The sequence below is a fragment of the Scyliorhinus torazame genome, chromosome 4 (assembly GCF_047496885.1).
Source record: "Scyliorhinus torazame isolate Kashiwa2021f chromosome 4, sScyTor2.1, whole genome shotgun sequence".
Classification (NCBI taxonomy): domain Eukaryota; kingdom Metazoa; phylum Chordata; class Chondrichthyes; order Carcharhiniformes; family Scyliorhinidae; genus Scyliorhinus; species Scyliorhinus torazame.
Genome location: NC_092710.1, coordinates 352,006,876 through 352,021,932, shown reverse-complemented (window position 1 = coordinate 352,021,932; position 15,057 = coordinate 352,006,876). Strand labels below are relative to the sequence as shown.

The following is a 15,057-nucleotide window of genomic DNA, read 5'->3' as shown; positions in this document are numbered from 1 at the left end:
AGGGATGGGGTGGACCTGGTGCTCAGTGGCTGTCAGTTGTCTTTTCACAAGCAATTGTTTTACCTGATTTTTCTCCCTCTGAGGACGGTGAGCGCAAAGCGCGGCCGCCACCTGAGGCTGTCTCCCCGCCGGGGACTGTTTCTCGGCGCCCCGCCCGCTCTCCGCCGGGGGACTGTTTCTCGGCGCCCCGCCCGCTCTCCGCCGGGGACTGTTTCCCGGCGCCATTTTGTGAGGACCGTTATGGTCGAGCGGGCGGCTCAGCCAATCAGCGGGGCGGCGCGCCGGTTGAAACCGGCCAATGAGAGGCCTTGGCGCCCAGCCCAGCGCGAGCCGAGCGTTGGGAATTTGAAATAAAACCGCCGTTTACCGCCCAGCGGAATAACTCACTTTCTGAAGGAAAAACCCGCAAACTGGGAGGTAAGAGGCCGGTCCCCTCATGTTCTCAGAAAAACGCGGTGGGGTTGGAAGCAAGATTGATTGTTTTTTCTAAACTTGTTTAATTTGACGTTTGGAGAGGGCGGCGGCTCCTGTCAACTTTCCCCGAACTCGGCGGATGCGAATAAACCAAGTCGCTGGAAACCACATTCAGATAACCTCCATCTCCGGGCTTCGTGCGGCGAGCGGTGGGTGTTTACCCCCCGGGTTTGCGGCAACTGCTCCGCGCGTTGCTGGTTTTGGTTAACATTTCCTCTATTTGGAGACTCCGAAGTTTAACATCCTGACTTTTCCCTGTTAGTTTGAGAGGTTGGATTATACGCATTCGCCACATGTTCGATTTGCGCTGTAAAAGTAGTTTAAAACGTTATTTTTTGCTGTAATGTATTTCGGTCTCTGTGCAAGTGAGAGATCTCCTCCTTCACCCCCCTTCCTCCTCCTTCACCCCCCCCTTCCTCCTCCTTCACCCCCCCCCCCTTCCTCCTCCTTCACCTCCTCCTTCACCCCCTCCTCTTCCTCCTCCTTCACCCCTTCCTCCTCCCCCCTTCCTCCTCCTCCTTCACCCCCCCTTCCTCCTCCTTCACCCCCCCTTCCTCCTCCTTCACCCCTTCCTCCTCCTTCACCCCCCTTCCTCCTCCTCCCCCCTTCCTCCTCCTCCCCCCTTCCTCCTCCTCCTTCACCCCCCCTTCCTCCTCCTCCTTCACCCCCTTCCTCCTTCACCCCCTTCCTCCTTCACCTCCTTCCTCCTCCTTCACCCCCTTCACCCCCCTTCCTCCTCCACCCCCCCCTTCCTCCTCCACCCCCCCTTCCTCCTCCACCCCCCCTTCCTCCTCCACCCCCCCCCCCTCCTCCTTCACCCCCCCCCTCCTCCTCCTTCACCCCCCCCTCCTCCTCCTTCACCCCCCCTCCTCCTCCTTCACCCCCCCCCTCCTCCTCCTTCACCCCCCCCCCTCCTCCTCCTTCACCCCCCCCTCCTCCTCCTTCACCCCCCCCTCCTCCTCCTTCAACCCCCCCTCCTCCTCCTTCACCCCCCCTCCTCCTCCTTCACACCCCCCCCTCCTCCTCCTTCACCCCCCCCTCCTCCTCCTTCACCCCCCCCTCCTCCTCCTCCACCCCCCCTTCCTCCTCCTTCACCCCCCCCTTCCTCCTTCACCCCCCCCTTCCTCCTTCACCCCCCCTTCCTCCTTCACCCCCCCCTTCCTCCTCCACCCCCCCCTTCCTCCTCCACCCCCCCCTTCCTCCTCCTTCACCCCCTTCCTCCTCCTTCACCCCCTTCCTCCTCCTTCACCCCCCTTCCTCCTCCTTCACCCCCCTTCCTCCTCCTTCACCCCCCTTCCTCCTCCTTCACCCCCTTCCTCCTCCTTCACCCCCTTCCTCCTCCTTCACCCCCCCTTCCTCCTCCTTCACCCCCCTTCCTCCTCCTGCACCCCCCTTCCTCCTCCTGCACCCCCCTTCCTCCTCCTGCACCCCCCTTCCTCCTCCTGCACCCCCCTTCCTCCTCCTGCACCCCCCTTCCTCCTCCGCACCCCCCTTCCTCCTCCTTCACCCCCCTTCCTCCTCCTTCACCCCCCTTCCTCCTCCTTCACCCCCCTTCCTCCTCCTTCACCCCCCTTCCTCCTCCTTCACCCCCCTTCCTCCTCCTTCACCCCCCTTCCTCCTCCTTCACCCCCCTTCCTCCTCCTTCACCCCCCTTCCTCCTCCTTCACCCCCCTTCCTCCTCCTTCACCCCCCTTCCTCCTCCTTCACCCCCCTTCCTCCTCCTTCACCCCCCTTCCTCCTCCTTCACCCCCCTTCCTCCTCCTTCACCCCCCTTCCTCCTCCTTCACCCCCCTTCCTCCTCCTTCACCCCCCTTCCTCCTCCTTCACCCCCCTTCCTCCTCCTTCACCCCCCTTCCTCCTCCTTCACCCCCCTTCCTCCTCCTTCACCCCCCCTTCCTCCTCCTTCACCCCCCTTCCTCCCTTCCTCCTCCTTCACCTCCTCCCTTCCTCCTCCTTCACCCCCCCTTCCTCCTCCTTCACCCCCCTTCCTCCTCCTTCACTCACCCCTTCCTCCTCCTTCACCCCCCCTTCCTCCTCCTTCACCCCCCTTCCTCCTCCTTCACCCCCCTTCCTCCTCCTTCACCCCCCTTCCTCCTCCTTCACCCCCCTTCCTCCTCCTTCACCCCCCCTTCCTCCTCCTTCACCCCCCTTCCTCCTCCTTCACCCCCCTTCCTCCTCCTTCACCCCCCTTCCTCCTCCTTCACCCCCCTTCCTCCTCCTTCACCCCCCTTCCTCCTCCTTCACCCCCCTTCCTCCTCCTTCACCCCCCTTCCTCCTCCTTCACACCCCCTTCCTCCTCCTTCACCCCCCTTCCTCCTCCTTCACCCCCCTTCCTCCTCCTTCACCCCCCCTTCCTCCTCCTTCACCCCCCTTCCTCCTCCTTCACCCCCCTTCCTCCTCCTTCACCCCCCTTCCTCCTCCTTCACCCCCCTTCCTCCTCCTTCACCCCCCTTCCTCCTCCTTCACCCCCCTTCCACCTCCTTCACCCCCCTTCCTCCCCTTCACCCCCCTTCCTCCTCCTTCACCCCCCTTCCTCCTCCTTCACCCCCCTTCCTCCTCCTTCACCCCCCTTCCTCCTCCTTCACCCCCCTTCCTCCTCCTTCACCCCCCCTTCCTCCTCCTTCACCCCCCTTCCTCCTCCTTCACCCCCCTTCCTCCTCCACACCCCCTTCCTCCTCCTTCACCCCCCTTCCTCCTCCTTCACCCCCCTTCCTCCTCCACAACCCCCCTTCCACCTCCTTCACCCCCCTTCCTCCTCCTTCACCCCCCTTCCTCCTCCTTCACCCCCCTTCCTCCTCCTTCACCCCCCTTCCTCCTCCTTCACCCCCCTTCCTCCTCCTTCACCCCCCTTCCTCCTCCTTCACCCCCCTTCCTCCCTCCTTCACCCCCCCCTTCCTCCTCCTTCACCCCCCTTCCTCCTCCTTCACCCCCCTTCCTCCTCCTTCACCCCCCTTCCTCCTCCTTCACCCCCCTTCCTCCTCCTTCACCCCCCTTCCTCCTCCTTCACCCCCCTTCCACCTCCTTCACCCCCCCTTCCTCCTCCTTCACCCCCCTTCCTCCTCCTTCACCCCCCTTCCTCCTCCTTCACCCCCCTTCCTCCCTCACCCCCCTTCCTCCTCCTTCACCCCCCTTCCTCCTCCTTCACCCCCCTTCTCCTCCTTCACCCCCCTTCCTCCTCCTTCACCCCCCCTTCCTCCTCCTTCACCCCCCCTTCCTCCTCCTTCACCCCCCTTCCTCCTCCTTCACCCCCCTTCCTCCTCCTTCACCCCCCTTCCTCCTCCTTCACCCCCCTTCCTCCTCCTTCACCCCCCTTCCTCCTCCTTCACCCCCCTTCCTCCTCCTTCACCCCCCTTCCTCCTCCTTCACCCCCCTTCCTCCTCCTTCACCCCCCTTCCTCCTCCTTCACCCCCCTTCCTCCTCCTTCACCCCCCCTTCCTCCTCCTTCAACCCCCCTTCCTCCTCCTTCACCCCCCTTCCTCCTCCTTCACCCCCCTTCCTCCTCCTTCACCCCCCTTCCTCCTCCTTCACCCCCCTTCCTCCTCCTTCACCCCCCTTCCTCCTCCTTCACCCCCTTCCTCCTCCTTCACCCCCCTTCCTCCTCCTTCACCCCCCTTCCTCCTCCTTCACCCCCCTTCCTCCTCCTTCACCCCCCCTTCCTCCTCCTTCACCCCCCTTCCTCCTCCTTCACCCCCCTTCCTCCTCCTTCACCCCCCTTCCTCCTCCTTCACCCCCCTTCCTCCTCCTTCACCCCCCTTCCTCCTCCTTCACCCCCCTTCCTCCTCCTTCACCCCCCCTTCCTCCTCCTTCACCCCCCTTCCTCCTCCTTCACCCCCCTTCCTCCTCCTTCACCCCCCTTCCTCCTCCTTCACCCCCCTTCCTCCTCCTTCACCCCCCTTCCTCCTCCTTCACCCCCTTCCTCCTCCTTCACCCCCCTTCCTCCTCCTTCACCCCCCTTCCTCCTCCTTCACCCCCTTCCTCCACCTCACCCCCCTTCCTCCTCCTTCACCCCCCTTCCTCCTCCTTCACCCCCCTTCCTCCTCCTTCACCCCCCTTCCTCCTCCTTCACCCCCCTTCCTCCTCCTTCACCCCCCTTCCTCCTCCTTCACCCCCCTTCCTCCTCCTTCACCCCCCTTCCTCCTCCTTCACCCCCCTTCCTCCTCCTTCACCCCCCTTCCTTCCTCCTTCACCCCCCTTCCTCCTCCTTCACCCCCCTTCCTCCTCCTTCACCCCCCTTCCTCCTCCTTCACCCCCCTTCCTCCTCCTTCACCCCCCTTCCTCCTCCTTCACCCCCCTTCCTCCTCCTTCACCCCCCTTCCTCCTCCTTCACCCCCCTTCCTCCTCCTTCACCCCCCTTCCTCCTCCTTCACCCCCCTTCCTCCTCCTTCACCCCCCTTCCTCCTCCTTCACCCCCCTTCCTCCTCCTTCACCCCCCTTCCTCCTCCTTCACCCCCCTTCCTCCTCCTTCACCCCCCTTCCTCCTCCTTCACCCCCCTTCCTCCTCCTTCACCCCCCTTCCTCCTCCTTCACCCCCCTTCCTCCTCCTTCACCCCCCTTCCTCCTCCTTCACCCCCCTTCCTCCTCCTTCACCCCCCTTCCTCCTCCTTCACCCCCCTTCCTCCTCCTTCACCCCCCTTCCTCCTCCTTCACCCCCCTTCCTCCTCCTTCACCCCCCTTCCTCCTCCTTCACCCCCCTTCCTCCTCCTTCACCCCCCTTCCTCCTCCTTCACCCCCCTTCCTCCTCCTTCACCCCCCTTCCTCCTCCTTCACCCCCCTTCCTCCTCCTTCACCCCCCTTCCTCCTCCTTCACCCCCCTTCCTCCTCCTTCACCCCCCTTCCTCCTCCTTCACCCCCCTTCCTCCTCCTTCACCCCCCTTCCTCCTCCTTCACCCCCCTTCCTCCTCCTTCACCCCCCTTCCTCCTCCTTCACCCCCCTTCCTCCTCCTTCACCCCCCCCTCCTCCTCCTTCACCCCCCCCTCCTCCTCCTTCACCCCCCCCTCCTCCTCCTTCACCCCCCCCTCCTCCTCCTTCACCCCCCCTTCCTCCTCCTTCACCCCCCCCTTCATCCCCCCCCCCTTCCTCCTCCTTCATCCCCCCCCCCTTCCTCCTCCTTCATCCCCCCCCCCCCCTTTCTCCTCCTTCATCCCCCCCCCCCCCTTTCTCCTCCTTCATCCCCCCCCCCCCTTTCTCCTCCTTCACCCCCCCCCTTTCTCCTCCTCCTGTTATCCCGGATTTGTATTTATTTTGTGTGGTTTGAGGCATCGCCGTGGCTGCCAGTGGACGGTGAGGGAGGTAGCGCCACTCTGCCTTCCGCAATGACACCCATCCCACTCAGATCAGCAGCCTTCTGAAAAATGTTGTCTTAAATTTATTTTAAACAAATTTTTCAAAAGATTGCAAAGGAGTCGATGCTTCATAGTGCTTGTCTTTATTTGTGATTGAAGAGTTCATTAAAAAAAATTTTTTTTTAATCTCTTTTGAGTGGTGGGGAGGGATGTCAGGGGAATGGAGTCAATGTAAATTGTGTGCTGGAATCTGCTTCCCTGTTCCAGCTTTTCAAACCTGTTTGTTGTGGGAAGGGAAGTACAATTAACGTGAGACCTCAAACTGATTTTAGTTTTCACTTTCGCCTAAGCTGTAATTAGTCTAAGCGGTTGGCATTTGGAGAATACTTTGTGTGGTACGGTTCCTTTGTGCCATTTCTGCAGGTTGCGGTGCTTAAATTAGTTTGACCCCATTAATTATTATGCTCAAGTTACATTTTGATGTATAATTTGTCCTCTTGTCTCACCACCTTCCCCACTTCCGGGTTTAGTTGACTGTTCAGTCTTCTGTTAATTACCTGATGTAATAAAATTACTGTCACTGGGACAATCTTTGCTTGTGTTTTGGTATTCTGTTCTCTCGAATTCCTGCAGTGCAGAAGGAGGCCATTCGGCCCATTGAGTCTGCGCTGACCCTCTGAAAGAGCCCATTGTCCCACCCAATCCACATAACCCCACCTAACCTGCACAGTTTTGGTCTGTGGGAGAAAACCAGAGCACCTGGAGGAAACCCATGCTGACACTGGGTGAGTAACCCAAAACCTGAATTGAACCTGGTCCCTGGTGCTGTGAGGCAGCAGTGATAACCACACTGCCCTATGTAGAGGCATAAGTGAATTGGATACATTATATTGCACCAAAAACAATTTCTACAATAAGTCCCATCACGGGCATTGATTGCTGCCTCTTGGACATTCGATGGCGGCCATGGAGTGAGTGGTGTCTCCCGCTCAATGTGGATTTTATTAGTCCTTCCCCATCTTATGGGGGGCTTTGAGTGCCCAGGGAAGGTAATACTCCTACCGATTGGATTTTGTTTATTGTCATGTGTACCCAGGTACTGTGAAAAGTATTTTTCTGCGAGCAGCTCAACAGATCATTCAGTACATGAAAAGGGAATATAATAAGAAAATGCATAATAGGGCAACACAAGGTACACTATGTATCTACAAAACACTGGCATCGGGTGAAGCATACAGGGGTGTAATGTTAATGAGGTCAGTCCATAAGAGGGTCCTGATGTGGAGATGCTGGCGTTGGACTGGGGTGAGCACAGTAAGAAGTCTTACACCACCAGGTTAAAGTCCAAAAGGTTTGTTTCAAATCACTAGCTTTAGGAGCACTGCTCCTTCCTCGGGTGAATGAAGAGGTGGGTTCCAGAAACATGTATATAGACAAAGTCAAAGATGCAAGATGATACTTTGAATGCAAGCATCTTTACAGATCCAGAGAGAGGGGTTAAAGAGGTGTGAATTGTCTCCAGCCAGGACAGTTGGTAGGATTTCGCAAGCCCAGGCCAGATGGTGGGGGTGAATGTACGGCAACACTAATCCAAGGCCCCGGTTGAGGCTGTACTCGTGTGTCCGGAACTTGACTATAAGTTTCTGCTCGGCGATTCTGCGTTGCCGCGCGTCCTGAAGGCCACCTTGGAGAATGCTTACCCGAAGATCAGAGGCTGAATGCCCTTGACTGTTGAGTGTTCCTTGACTGGAAGGGAACATTCCTGCCTGGCGGCGATGTCCGTTCATCCGTTGTTGCCGCATCTGCATGGTCTCACCAATGTACTGTGCTTCGGGACATCCTTTCCTGCAGCGTATGAGGTAGACCACGTTGGTCGAGTCGCACGAGTCTGTACCACGTACCTGGTGGGTGGTGTTCTCGCGTGTAATAGTGGTACCCATATCAGTGATCTGGCATGTCTTGCGGAGATTGCCATGGCAGGGTTGTGTGATGGCAGTGTCATGGTTGCTGTTCTGAAGGCTGGGTAGTTTGCTGCAAACAATGGTTTGTTTGAGGTTGCGCGGTTGTTTGGAGGCAAGTAGTGGGGATGACCTTGGCAAGATCATCTTCATCGATGACATGTTGATGGCTGCAAAGAATCTTGTAGTTTCTCCGCTCTGAAGGGACGAAGGATAAGTGGGTCGTTTAGGAGTCTGGTAACAGCGGGGAAGAAGCTGTTTTTGAGTCTGTTTGTGCGTGTTCTCAGACTTCTGTATCTCCTGCCTGATGGAAGAAGTTGGAAGGGTGAGTAAGCTGGGTGGGAGGGGCCTTTGATTATGCTGCCCGCTTTCCCCAGGCAGCGGGAGGTGTAGATTGAAATTGGTGTATGGATTAGGGGACGAGAAGTGCCACGAAAAAGAGAGCAGCTGGCGCAGGACAGTTTGTGGTATGCCACAGATTAAGATGGTGGGGGGCAGTGCTGCCCGCCTAGTGGTCGACTGAGCAGCTGGGGGAGTTTCCGAATGGAACATTCCAGCAGCAGAGGAAGAAGGCTTTGGAAGAACTGGCTAGTGGTGGAGCCACTCAGCTGCAATTGAGAGTGTGGGACAGAGATTGGAGACTCATGGCCAGGCAATTGAGAAGGTGGTGGAGGAGGCGGTGTGGGAGCACGAGGAGTGGATGGCCTGAGATGGGGATGGTCTTGACAGCCAGAGGAGGCTGAGAGAGAAATTGGGTGAACCTGGAGAATCACTGCAGGAAACAGGACTTGAGGATTGTCTGACACCGATTTTTAAGATAATTGGTAACAGAAGCAAAAGCGATTATGAGAAACTTTTTCTCACAGCGTGTGGTTAGGGTCTAGAATCCATCGCGTTGAGTGGTGGTGGAAGGTTCAGTTTGGGCATTAAAGAATAAATTAGATGAATATTTGAAAATAAACCATGTGCAGAGGGCAGGAGAACGGCACTAGGTGAAATGCTAATTTGGAGAGCTAGGGGAGACTGGATGGGCCAATTGGCTGCCTCCTGTGCAGTAACCATTGTGATCCTCTAAATAGATGGATCAGAAACTCTCATGAATTGTCACATAGAAAGTTGATCTGTTTTCTTGTTTGCCACTTGGACTTTTCCATGTTGTGTTGCGTGGATTTGGATTGGAGTTTGTTTATTGTCATGTGTACCAAGGTACTTGGAAGTATTTTTCTGCGAGCAGCTCAACAGATGCTTAAACAGTGTTAAATATTGCCAATTCTGGACTCTGAGTCACCCTCCCTTCCAGGACCTCTGACATTACGTCCGCAAATCCCTGCCAGAATCCCCTCCGCTTCGGACATCATAGATTATCATAGAATTTACAGTGCAGAAGGAGGCCATTTGGCCCATCGAGTCTGCACCGGCTCTTGGAAAGAGCACCCTACCCAAGGTCAACACCTCCACCCTATCCCCAGTAACCCCACCCAACACTAAGGGCAATTTATCATGGCCAATCCACCTAACCTGCACATCTTTGGACTGTGGGAGGAAACCCACGCGCACACTGGGAGAATGTGCAGACTCCGCACAGACAGTGACCCAAGCCGGATTCGAACCTGGGACCCTGGAGCTGTGAAGCAATTGTGCTATCCACAATGCTACCGTGCTGCCCTCAGGACATGCCCAGAACATGTGTACATGATTTGCTAGGCTTCCCCCACAGCGTCTGCACCTATCCTCCACTTCTTCTTCAATAAACCTGCTCATCTGGGCTACAGTCATATGGACCACCTTGAACTAAATCCGGCTAAGTCTGGCACAAGACGAGGATGAATGAACTCCCTTCAAGGCCTTTTCCCATAGTTCAATTTCCAACTCTCCTCCCAGCTCCTCTTCCCACTTCCTCTTCACCTCCCCGATAGGGACCCCTTCCCACTCCCATCAACTCCTTGTATATCTCCGAAACCCTCCCCTCCCCGACCCCCGTTTTCGACATCACCTTATCCTGTGCAGTCCCCTTGGGGGGAGGTGAGGAAAGCTTGGAACCTGCCTCCGGCCAAAGTCCCGTACTTGTAGGTACCGAAACCCGTTCCCACCCGTCAACTCCAGCTACTCCTCCTCTAATGCCTCCAGGCTCGGGAAATCCTCCTGAAAGAGATCCCCAAATCTCTCAATCCCTGCCCGCTACCACCTTCTAATGCACCCTTTCAGGCCCCCCCCCCCCCCCCCAACCTGGAATGAAATGGTGATCGTCACAGATCGGAAAGAGAGAGGGAGAGGGATCCACCACTGGAGCCTGGTATAGCAGCCAGACCCAATCCACAAATCCCTACCCAAACCTGCCTAAAATATCAAAGGCCTATTCTACACCCATAGCTACTACCACCTCAAACTCATGCCCCTCTGGCATCATTATAACATTCGGGAGCCGTCTAATGTTGGACGTTAGGTGCCTGCCCTTCACACATCCCATCTGGTCCTCCCCGATGACCTCCGGGGCACAGTCCTCTATACGTGTGGCCAAGATCTTTGCCAGCAATTTAGCGTCTACATTAAAAAGGGAAATCGGCCTGTACGATCCACAGCTCTCCGGGTCTTTGTCCCACTTCAAGATTAGCGTGATCGATGCCTGTGCTAGTGTTGGGGGGAGCGCTCCCAGCTCCTTGGATTCGTTAAAAGGTCTGAACCAGGAGCAGACCCAGAAAACTTTTCATAAAACTCCACTGGGTATCCATCAGGGCCTGGGGCCTTACCCGATTGCATCACCCCCAACCCATCTATCACCTCCCCGAGCCCAGTTGGGCCCCCCAGGCATTCCACCAGCTCCTCTTCTATCTTCAGGAACTCTAGCGCCTCTAAAAATTGCTTCATGCCCTCCTCCCTGGCTGGGGGCGGCAACAGTGGGAACTCCACCACCTGCCGCTGAACTAACGCCCTTACCTGCATATATCTGAGGATGTTCCCCGGGGGGAGCCCAAACTTCTCCTCCAGCTCACCCAGGCTCGCGAACTTCCCGTCCACAAACAGGTCCCCTATCCTTCTAATACTTGCCCTGTGCCAGCTCCGAAACCCTCCGTCCATCCTCCCCGGGACAAACCGGTGGTTCCTCCGAATCGGGGACCACACCGAGGGCGCCCCATCCCCCTCGTGACATCTCCATTGCCCCCAAATTCTGAGGGTAGCCGCCACCACCGGGCCCGTGGTATACCTCGTTGGAGGAAGCGGCAGCGGTGCCGTCACCAGCGCCTCCAGGCTCGTGCCCACACAGGACGCCATCTCCTGCCGCTTCATCCCCCGCCATCACCCACTTGTGCACCATCGCCACATTGGCGGCCCAATAATACCCACAGAGGTGAGGCAGCGCCAGCAGCAGCCCCCCCCCCCCCCAATCCCTGCGCCGCTCCAGGAACACCCTTCTGCGCCCACACAAACTCCATAACGCTCCTGTTAACCTGCCTGAAGAAGGCCCTAGGGATCAGGATGGGGAGGCATTGGAACAGGAACAAAAACCTCAGGAGCACTGTCAATTTAACTGACTGCACCCTACCTGCCAGGGAGAGGTGGCAGCATGTCCCACCTCTTAAGCTTAACTTCACGAAGCTGGAGTTTATGTAGGCCCCCCCCCCCCCCCCCCCCGCTCCTTGCCACCTGGACCCCCAGGTACCTGAAACTCCTCTCCACCCTTTTTTTTAGCAGGAGCTCACCAATCCCCCCCCTTCTGGTCCCCCGGGTGCACTACGAACAACTCGCTCTTGCCCATATTAAGCTTGTACCCGGAGAAATCTCTAAACTCCCTAAGGTTCCTCATCACCTCTGGCATTCCCCCCCACCCGGTCCGCCACATATAGCAACAAATCTTCCGCATAGAGTGACACCCGATGCTCCGCACCAGCCCCCTCCAGTTCCTCGACTCCCTCAACGCCATGGCCAGGGGTTCAATCGCCAGCGCAAGGGACAGGGGACAGTCCCCTGGTGTAGCTGGAAATACTCTGACCTCCTTCTGTTCGTGGCCACACTCGCCACCGGTTGCCTCATACAGCAGCCTCGCCCACCTGACGAACCCCTTCCCGAAACTTTTCAACACCTCCCACAGGTACCCCCACTCCACCCTATCAAAGGCCTTCTCCGCATCCATCGTTGCCACTATCTCCGCCTCTCCTTCCATCGCCGGCATCATTATAACATTCAAGAGCCTCCGTACATTAGTATTCAACTGCCTCCCTTTCACAAACCCCGTCTGATCCTCGTGTATGACCTGCGGCACACAGTCCTCTATCTTCATGGCCAAAATCTTTGCCAGCAACTTTGCATCTAGAGATCGGCCGATACGACCCACACAGTAGGGGATCCTTGTCCCGCTTCAGGATCAAGGAAATCCGTGCTCTAGACATCGTCGGGGGCAGAGCCCCGGTCGGGGGCTTCCCAGCTCCGGCCCCGTCCCTTCAACCCTAAACGCGGGGAAAAGCCCACGCTTTCCACTCGCCCTGCCTCCCCTGGCGCAGCTCCCTTTCCAGGCCCAGTCCCACTAACCCCAACTCGGGCCTCTCTCTCTTCCCCCCCCCCCCCCCCCCCCCCACGAGCCCACCTGGCGGACCCAATCAAAACCATGCCCAACCATCCCTCCACCACGGCCCCCTGTCCCCCGACCCTTAGTCTGAGTCCAGTTTTTCGGCCTGAACAAATTCCCAAGCCTCCTCCAGGGACTCAAAATAATGGTGTCTGTGGTGACCCACAGATGTGCCAGCTGTAGCATACTGAACTTCACCCCCTTCGTGTGCAGCACTGCCTTCGCCCGGTTGTAACCGGCCCTCTTCTTCGCCACCTCCGCGCTCCAATCCTGGTAGATCCGGACCTGCGTGTTCTCCCACCTGCTGCTCCGCTCCTTCTTGGCCCACCTTTAACACACACACTCGGTCAGCGAACCGCGCTCATTGGCGGCCCCTTCCCTTGCCTCGTTGAAGGTGCTTACCAACAGCGGGCCTAGCAGGTCCGCATACTTCTTGTAAAATTCAACCGGGAACCCATCCGGCCCAGGTGCCTTCCCTGCCTGCATGTTCAATATCCCCTTGACCAACTCCTCCAACCCAACCGGCGCCCTCAATCCCGCCACCTGCCCCTCCTCCACCTTCGGAAACCTCAGCCGGTCCAGGAAGCGACCCATCCCTCCCTCTTCCAGTGGGGGCTCAGACCGGTACAGTTCCTCGTAGAAGTCCCTGAAGACCCCATTGATACCCACCGCACTTCGCACCGTGCTCCCTTCTCCATCCCTAACTCCACCGATCTCCCTAGCTGCCTCGCTTCCAACGCTGGTGCGCCAGCATCCGGCTCGCCTTTTCTCCGTTTTCATATACCGCCCCCTGTGCCTTCCTCCACTGCGCCTCCGCCTTCCTGGTGGTCAACAAATCAAACCCAGCCTGGAGGCTACGCCGCTCCCTAAGCAATCCCTCCTCCGGGGCCTCTGCGTACCTCTTATCCACCCTCACCATCTCCCCCACCAACCCCTCCCTCTCTCTTTCCCCCCCCCCCCCCCCTCTTCTCCTTGTGTGCCCTAATGGAGATCAGCTCTCCTCTGACCAGCGCCTCCCAGACCACCCCTACTTGCACCTCCCCATTGTCATTAGCCCCCAGGTACCTCTCTTGCACACTTCCGGACCCGCCCGCTCACCTCCTCATCCGCCTCTATGTGCCACAGCGGGCGCTGGTCCCTCTCCTCCCCCAACTCTAGGTCCACCCAGTGCGGAGCATGATCAGAAATGGCTATCGCCGAGTACTCCGCATCCTCCACCCTCGGAATCAGCGCTCTGCCCATGACAAAAAAAGTCAATCCGGGAGTAGACCGTGTGGGTATGGGAGAAGAATGAAAAATTCCCTCGGCCTCGCAAATCTCCATGGGTCCACCCCTCCCATCTGGTCCATGAACCCCCTCAGCACCTTGGCCGCCGCCGGCCTCCTGCCCGACCTAGAGCGATACAATGCCGGGTACAGCACAGTGTTGAAACCCCCCCCCCCCCCCCCCACGTCTCCAGGTCCGGATCCGGCCCAGCATACGCCGCATGAACCCCACATCGTCCCAATTCGGGCATATACATTAACCAACACCACCCGCTCCCCCTGCAGCTTGCCACTTACCATCACATGCCTACCGCCATTGTCTGCCACAATGCTCGACGCCTCGAACGACACTCTCTCCCCCACTAAGATCACCATCCCGCAATTTCTCTTCTCTTCCCCCCCCCCCCCCCGTGTGGAACTTCGCCTCTCCCCTTGTCCACCAGCAGGATCTCATCCATTCCACTCCCAGCACGGGAGAAAAAGCCCACGCTTCCCAGCTCTGGCCCCGCCCCTTCAGCCCTAAACGCGGGGAAAAGCCTGCGCTTTCCACTCGCCCTGCCTCCCCTGGCGCAGCTCCCTTTCCAGGCCTGGTCCCACTACCCCCAACCCAGGCCTCTTTTTTTTTTTTTTTTTTTTTTTCCCCTCCACTTTCACCGCCAGGCCCAGGATTTCGTCCTCGTTCTCCGAGACCTCCTGGATTGCCGCCCCTTGGGCTGTCTGGGTCTCCAGCAGCTTATTGATTTGAAGCCTTCATCGGCTCCAATAGCTCTGCTTTCAGTTCCTTAAAACAGGGCTGGAGAAGCTCCTGCTGCTCTTGCACCCACTGCCTCCATGCTGCCTGGTCTCCGCCCGCCACCATCTTGGTCCTCCTCCCTCGCACCTTTTCTTTGCTTCAATGCCACTTTTTAAATCGCCCCACTCGTGCTACAATCCATACTCTTATTGGATGAATGTTGTTGTCCCCTTCCCACACCAGGAAACGTCGAACAAGTGCCGTTACGGGCCCTAAAAAGAGCCCAATAGTCCGTTTTTAGCGGGAGCTGCCGAACGTGCGACTTAGCTCCACATAGCCGCAACCGGAAGTCCTGTTCTGGTTCTTCAACACCTCAGGGCGATTCTCCCAAATGGAGCCCAAGTGTTTGCGCCGTTGCGTTTCGCCTGGGCCCAGGTACAGCCTATTCTGCCCCCCACAGGGAGCCAGCACGGTTCACGACGCTCCAGCCTCCCTTCACGCCAACCCGCGCATGCGCAGTTGGGCTGCGGCAACCTGTGCCTACGCGGGGGACTTCTGCCTGCCCCGACGCAACATGGTGTCGGTGTTCAGGGGCCAGGCACCAGACCCCATCGGACCCCCCCCCCCCCCCCGGACCGTTCGCGCAGAGGTCCCGTCGGCAGCGACCAGGGGTGAACGGCACTGTCGTATCCGCTTGGCCCATCCAGACGAGAGAATCGGCGCCACCGTGCAAATGGCCCCGATTCTCTGCACCTCGGAGAATCGCGCGCCGGCATCGTGGCG

At 58.2% G+C, this 15,057-nt stretch overlaps 1 protein-coding gene across 3 annotated transcripts in view; it reads left to right on the top strand.

Annotated features, from left to right (window-relative positions):
* The first annotated feature begins 246 nt into the window (after positions 1 to 246).
* lbr (lamin B receptor) overlaps positions 247 to 15,057 on the top strand; it is a 147,833-nt gene continuing 133,022 nt past the window's right edge. For 2 of the 3 annotated variants that reach the window (XM_072500296.1, XM_072500294.1), the window contains exon 1: positions 247 to 417. The gene's annotated coding sequence lies outside the window, so the exon portion shown is untranslated. Of the gene's footprint in view, positions 418 to 475; positions 624 to 15,057 lie in introns of those variants that run through there. The other variant, XM_072500295.1, reaches the window with a different exon arrangement.